This window comes from Budorcas taxicolor, chromosome 10 (genome assembly GCF_023091745.1).
Source record: "Budorcas taxicolor isolate Tak-1 chromosome 10, Takin1.1, whole genome shotgun sequence".
NCBI classification, from domain to species: domain Eukaryota; kingdom Metazoa; phylum Chordata; class Mammalia; order Artiodactyla; family Bovidae; genus Budorcas; species Budorcas taxicolor.
Genome location: NC_068919.1, coordinates 68,737,332 through 68,744,229, shown reverse-complemented (window position 1 = coordinate 68,744,229; position 6,898 = coordinate 68,737,332). Strand labels below are relative to the sequence as shown.

The 6,898-nt window shown below is 40.3% G+C and overlaps 1 non-coding gene across 1 annotated transcript; it reads left to right on the top strand.

Moving 5' to 3' along the window:
* The first annotated feature begins 2,761 nt into the window (after positions 1–2,761).
* TRNAK-CUU (transfer RNA lysine (anticodon CUU)) lies at positions 2,762–2,834 on the top strand. Its single transcript has one exon. It is a non-coding gene; the product is annotated as a tRNA-Lys (tRNA).
* Positions 2,835–6,898: the final 4,064 nt, after the last annotated feature.

Genomic DNA, 6,898 nt, shown 5'->3' with positions numbered 1-6,898 from the left:
CAAAAAACATTTACTTTATAAGATATTCCACAGTTTAGGTTTGTATGATGTTTTTTCATGATTCAATTTGGATAAATGCATTTTTGTCAGGAATATGACAAAAGTAACCTTCTATTCATATTAGAACCTTATGTTAGGAGGCACATTGTGTCAATTTGTTCCACTAGTGATGATGTTAACTTTGATCACTTGCTTTAGATTTCTCCACTGTAGTTTCACTTTTGCCCTTTGTAATTTATAAACATCTTATGCAGAAATACCTGGAGACTATGTAAATATCCTTCTATTCCTCCACCTTTTACCCACTAATTATAGTATCTGATGATTCTTATGATGATGGTTTCCAAATGGTGATTTTCTAATTTTTCTCTTCCCTTTGGGCTTTATACTGTGAGATCATCACAGTTTTGTAAGCAGAATGATATAATTATTAAATGAAGTCTCTTGCTTCTATATGGAGAATGATACATATATGAAAGCATAGAAGCACAGAGACTCCTATGCTTTATTGGCCTTAGAAGAAAGAGTAGAAGCACTGTGCTTTACTGGCATTATACTATAGAAAAAAGAGTAGAAACACAGAGATTTCTGTGCTTTATTGGCATTACACTGTGAGATCACTAGCAGTTTTTTAAGCAGAATGATATGATTATTAAATGAAGTCTCTTGCTTCTGTGTGGAGAAAGATAAATACAGGGAAGAATAGGAATACAGAGACTAGTTGGAAATCTTGCAGTCCAGTGTGCAAGCAGTAATGGAGAGTGAGTAGAGTTGTCGCAGTGGAGGTGGAAATATGTGGATGGATTTTAGATGTGCAGGCTTGCTGAAAAATTAAATGTAGAAAGTAAAGGGAAAAGGAAATTCGATTGCTTCTTCCTATTAATGAAGCATTATAATCAAAAGTTTTTATTCATGAATAACTGGATAAAAAGGATATGGATATACTTGGAAGACTAGCAGTTTAATTTGTCTGACCCTCACTGAAATATCCTAGCTGCAATTTTTTCATGAAGAGTCCTGAGTTAGACCACTGTAGGCCAAGAGAGGACTTCTTCCCAGGTGTTACTAGTGGTAAAGAATTCGCCTACCAATGCAGGAGACAGATGCAGGTTTGAGGCCAAGAAAATGCTGAAGAAAGCTAGAGTATAGTCCTAGAAGGGTTCACCTTGAAGGTACTAGTATTAGTACTCCAAACTTGTTTAAGGATCCAGTGAAACCCTTAATTAACTTTCCTGTTTGTGTGTGATAAACACAATTTGAGTGCCTAGGGCCTACTGTGTATTCATTAACAATTATGAATTTGGAGCTCTTTCTGAACCCATTGTCAGATTAACTGTTTATGTGGGGGCTGGATTGTTGATTTATCTTGTACCTTGGAAAAATGCATTGAGTTTATGGTCTGAGGTTCATGATTATTTGCCTAATTCATTAGAAAACTTAAAAGGTGTGAGTATGGATGTGTTTTAATTATTATAGTTACTTTTGGAAATAGTACATCTAAAATCAGTATGTAATCTACACATATATCTTTCTTATAGGGTGATAAAGGCTTTTGAGGTTATCAGAATCTGTTTATACTTCCATCTATTGGAATAGTGCTTTGCACATGGTAGGTACTTAATAATTGTGTTGAAAATGCAAATAAATACAAATTCATTTCCCAGGTACATTCTGCCAAGTTATAAAATAGTTACAATACACCAGAATTTGCAACTGCAAGAAAAAAAATTGTTGGTGAATAATTGCATTAATATTTCAAGCTTGAAAATTGTAAATATTCTACTTAAATCCTGGGGCACTTTGAGGAATCTAAACATAGTTTATGCCACAGTTTATGACTCTGTTTTAATTAAAATAGCCCTGGAAACATGGTGCCCAATGTGTTTAACTTGTAAATACTGTGTTTTAGGGTTTCAGAAATTACTATTCCTAAGAATTCTTTGTGACTCCCAGGTTTACAATTAGGTTTTATCTTGCTGTTCTGAGCAGTAGAATAGATACCACTCCCATCACAGAAATCTGCAGATTTCCTTATCTAGAGAACTGCACTAGTATCTCAGAATATATATATTTCTGTAGATTATTCCATTATCTCAGCTTGTCATAGTTTGATCAAAATTAGTTCTTTTCTCCTAGAATTAATTCTTTACCATAAGACTCAGACTCTACAATCCTTTCCTCTCAGCCTGTCTTTTGTGATGGATGTGTAATAACAACCTCTGAGGGGCCTATCTCTGAATTGTCAGGCAATTATGAGAAAGAGGGCTCATTTTAACTGAACGGGTTTCCTCTTCCTCGATTTAGCTTTCCTTGACTAGATCATATTAAAGGGAAATAACTAAGCTCCACTGTTCTTCCGCATGTGTAACTAACTTCATTAAAAACTGTATTTACGCTGCGTCCAAAATGGTAGGAATCCATTTTGACATTCGATAGAAAGTGAACAGTCTTGATACGTGTTTATGTAAAGAAAACAACTTATCGGGTAGTAAATATTTTAAAACACTTCAGAAAAAAGATTCAGTGATTCTGTAATGACAGACATAAATTTTCAGTGCTCTTGTGATAGGCCCACACTAAAAAATTGCTAAATATAAGTACAGTTAAAGAATTGTTTTAAAGAATTTTTAAAACCAGTTTGGAAGTTAACATCTCATAGCATGACATAAATGTTTTTTATACCAATAAAGAAGTATAAGAAAACAAAATCAAATATAGTTAAACACTTTAAGAGGAGAAAAATCAACACCTTGAAACAGGCGCCCGGCTAGCTCAGTCGGTAGAGCATGGGACTCTTAATCCCAGGGTCGTGGGTTCGAGCCCCACGTTGGGCGCACAAAGTGTTTTTGGTTTTTCACTTTGCTTTAACATTCCGAGGTCTCTCCACAGCATTGTAACACACGAGGGTTTTTTGTTTCGTTTTGTTTTTTAAACCGATTTTAGATACTGTCAGTGTTAACCAAATCTCTGGAAAAAAGACGAGTTTGCAAATTAAACAGTTCTCAAATTGCGCTTGCGTACTTAAAAAGCACTCGTTCCTATTCCTTTCTCCTATCCCTCTCCTAGCTCCTCCTTCACTGAGGAAACTGAAACGGCCAATGTTTACGGTTGAAATTGACTTTCTGTGTTACTGTGCCTTGCTGCATTATTGCTGAGAGAGGACGGTTTTTTATTTAATCAGAACAAAATTCAGTTCAGTTCAGTTCAGTCGCTCAGTCGTGTCCAACTCTTTGCGACCCCACGAATCGCAGTATGCCAGGCCTCCCTGTCCATCACCAACTCCCGAAGTTCACTCAAACTCCTGTCCATAGAGTCCGTGATGCCATCCAGCCATCTCATCCTCTGTCGTCCCCTTCTCCTGCCCCCAATCCCTCCCAGCAGCAGGAACAAAATTAGGAGCCTCAATACTGGCAACTTTTCTAAAATTTAAGCAATCCCATGGAAAAGCAGAGAGTCGGAGGACTTCGAAGTTCTCTCTTGTTTATTTTACTTTTTTTTCTCAATATAGGGCTTTCCTGGGGTAGGGACGGGGAAATGTCTTCTGGCGAAACACAGAGTGAGAAATGTTCCATGCTGTTGTGGGAACCAGGGCGCAATCAGGTTTTCTTCCACTGTTCGTGGGACTTATTTGGAATCTATCCATCCAGTTGGATAAATATTAGCAAGTTAACATTCCGGTAAAGGGGAGGCTCTTTGAAACGAAAGCACAAAAGAACTGAGATGTGAAACTTCGAAAGGGCAATTGTTACTAAGTATTATGGAATGTAGGACTTCCGCTTTTTTTACCCTCTTCGCTAAGAACTTTGAAATAACCAGGAAGAGAATGTGCACACCACAGCCAGTCACGTTCCAGGATCTCACTCACCGGCCGCTGTAGGTGAAGCGCCAGGTTCCAACCTGAATTACTATTTCCTGTACGCCGCATGTTATCCGCTAGCTTTCCTTCTGCTAAAGGACCAATTAGTTTCTCTCGGTTTTTCCCCTCAACATACAAACATGCTGTTAATTCTCTATCTTAAAACAAAACGAAGAACTTTGACCTAGTTTCCCTGCAAGCTACCATTTTACCGTATTTCTCTGTTCCTCTTTGGAGCAAGTTACCCCACAGTGGCGCAAGCTCACCATTCTCTCCTCACACCTGACAATGCCCTTCAGCCAAAGCCCAAAAAACAAACTCCTGTAGTTGAACAAGTTTGACTTATAACCCCTTGCGGCGAGGGAGACCTGTGGGGTGTCTCAGTAAGAGGGTGTTAGAATATACTACAGGACTTGTGTTTTAGTCAGGGAATTTGAGAGAGGGCCTAAGGAAATGACCCTGGTGGCTCAGAGGTTAAAGCGTCCGCCCGCAGTGCGTGAGACCTGGGCTCAATCCGTGAGTCAGGGAGATCCCCTGGAGAAGGAAATGGCAACCCACTCCAGTACTCTTGCCTGGAGAACCCCATGGACGGAGGAGCCTGGCGGGCTACAGTCCACCGGGTCGCAAAGAGTCCGACACGACTGAGCGACTGCACTTGCACTTTAAGGAAATGAGGGCGCCCCCTAGATTTCTGGTGTTCTCAGGAAGCAGGGGCCATTCTATGATGAGAAGGCGATGGCAGCCCACTCCAGTACTCTTGCCTGGAAAATCCCACGGGCGGAGGAGCCTGGTAGGCTGCAGTCCATGGGGTCACTAAGAGTCGGACACGACTGAGCAACTTCACTTTTCACTTTCCTCTTTCATGCATTGGAGAAGGAAATGGCAACCCACTCCAGTGTTCTTGCCTGGAGAATCCCGGGATGGGGGAGACTGGTGGGCTCCTGTCTATGGGGTCACACGGGGTCGGACACGACTGAAGCGACTTAGCAGCAGCAGCAGCATAGGGAAAGCAGACTAAAGGAGGGATAAAGCTTAAACTGATAAAGTCGCTCGTTTAGGACGAAAAGTTGTTCAGTGTTCTGAGTGGGATACGGACCAACTCGTCTAAAGTGAATGTTCTATGAAATGTGGATTCCACGTCCAGGCCTCCCCAATTTGTGACCAACCCACCATACGGTCTCTCCTGAGGTTTGTTAATTTCCTGGAATGGCTCACAGAAAAGGATACAACTCAGGAAGAACTAAATGGGAGAAATGCTAAGGCAAGGTGCAGGAAGGAGCATGGAACTCGGGTTCTCTCCTTGGCATGCTGCTCTCCCAGCACCTGAACATGTTCACCATTCTGGAAGCTCTGTGAACCCTGTATGATAGGGATTTTTATGGAGGCTTCATCACACAGGCATGATCAATTTTCAAACCCTGTCCTCTCCCCTAGAGGATGGGGCAGGCAGGGGTGGGGCTGAAAGTTCTTCAAAACATGACTTAAGACTTTCTGGTGACCAGCTCTCATCCTAAAGTCATCCAATAGCCCTCCAAGAGTCACCTTTTGGTGAAAAGTACAAAAGGCACTTCTATTACCCAGGAAATTCTAAGGGATTTAGAAGCTCTGTCCTAACACCCCTATCATGCAGGAATCAACAAGGATTTTAGGAGCTGTGTCAAAAACTACAGGCAGAGAGCAAATAGATTTCTTAGTCACTATAAGCCCCTCAATCACCCTAGTCTAATTGGCAATTAGCAGCCCCCCCCATTCACCTCATCCTACATTATTTTTTCTATAGAAGCTATCTTCTAATTCTTGTTATTATCTGCTTTACTTTCACATCCTTGGAACGTAGATCCACAAGGGCAGGATTTTTGTCTTTGCTCTCCATGTATCTCAAGCACCTAAATTAGTATCTGGCAGATGTTCAATAAATGTGTTTAAAATTAGTGAATTAAGAAGGCTGTATTGGTTTCTTAAAGCTGCCATAAACAAAGTGCCCCAAACTGAGTGACTAAAGAAATGTACTGTCTCCCAATTCTGAAAGCTAGAAGCTTGAAATCAAAGTGAAAGGAGAGTCATGATGTTAAAGGCTCTCTTGAAGAATCTGTTGCCTCTTTCTCTTAGCTTTCTTGTGGCAGAAGCAACCCTTTGTGTTCTCTGGTTTGCTGGTGCCTAACTCCAATCTCTGCTACATTTTCCTGTTTCTCTCTCACATGGCATTTTCCTTTTTGTATAATGACACCAGTCCTAGTGTCTGATTAGAGCCCACCCTAACAATCCCATCTTAATGTGGTTACACCTGCAAGTAAGGCCACATTCACAGGAGCTAGAACTTGCAACATCTCTCTCTAATGCACACAATTCAACCCTTAACAGAGGGCTCCATTTCTTAACCTCAGTCACTGGTGTCTGCCACTTTATAGTATCTATGAAGTTGTATTTCAGCTAGAGACCTTATGTTTTATTCAGTAATGAAAACCTCCTAATAAATCATCCAAATGCTACAAAAGACAATTTTATGTTTACTACAAGAGATAATGTTAATACTGAATCCATACAACTGACAATTAGTAGTACACCTATTCCTGGCCTAGCACACTTACAGAGATTTCAAAGTTAAGAAAAGGAGCTTTGTTCTTATGGAGCTTACATTCCAGAAAGAAGATAAAACCTGAATAGAAACAAATACAAGGTGAAATTTTAAGTGCCTTATTACAGATAATGTGCTTATGGGAAAGAGCACTACTTTGGGGAAGGCGGCGCTGTGGGAAATGTAAGTCGAGAGGACGGAGGAGTCTCACTTTAGGAATGAATATATTGGGAAACTGAATTTTCAGTTTTATTTACTGGTTTAATATGGCTTTCAAGTTCTTTGTGGTCTTAATTGTAAATTATTTTAGTAATGCCTCATCTCAGTGTCAAATGCTTTAAGATTTTGTGCAGAGCAATCAGTTCACTTAGGCTAGAGTAATCCCCAGTTATGGATATTCTCTTCATTCTTCAGGAACAAGGTCAAGAAGCCTCCTCTACGAAGCTTCCCTGGCGCACTGGTCAGAA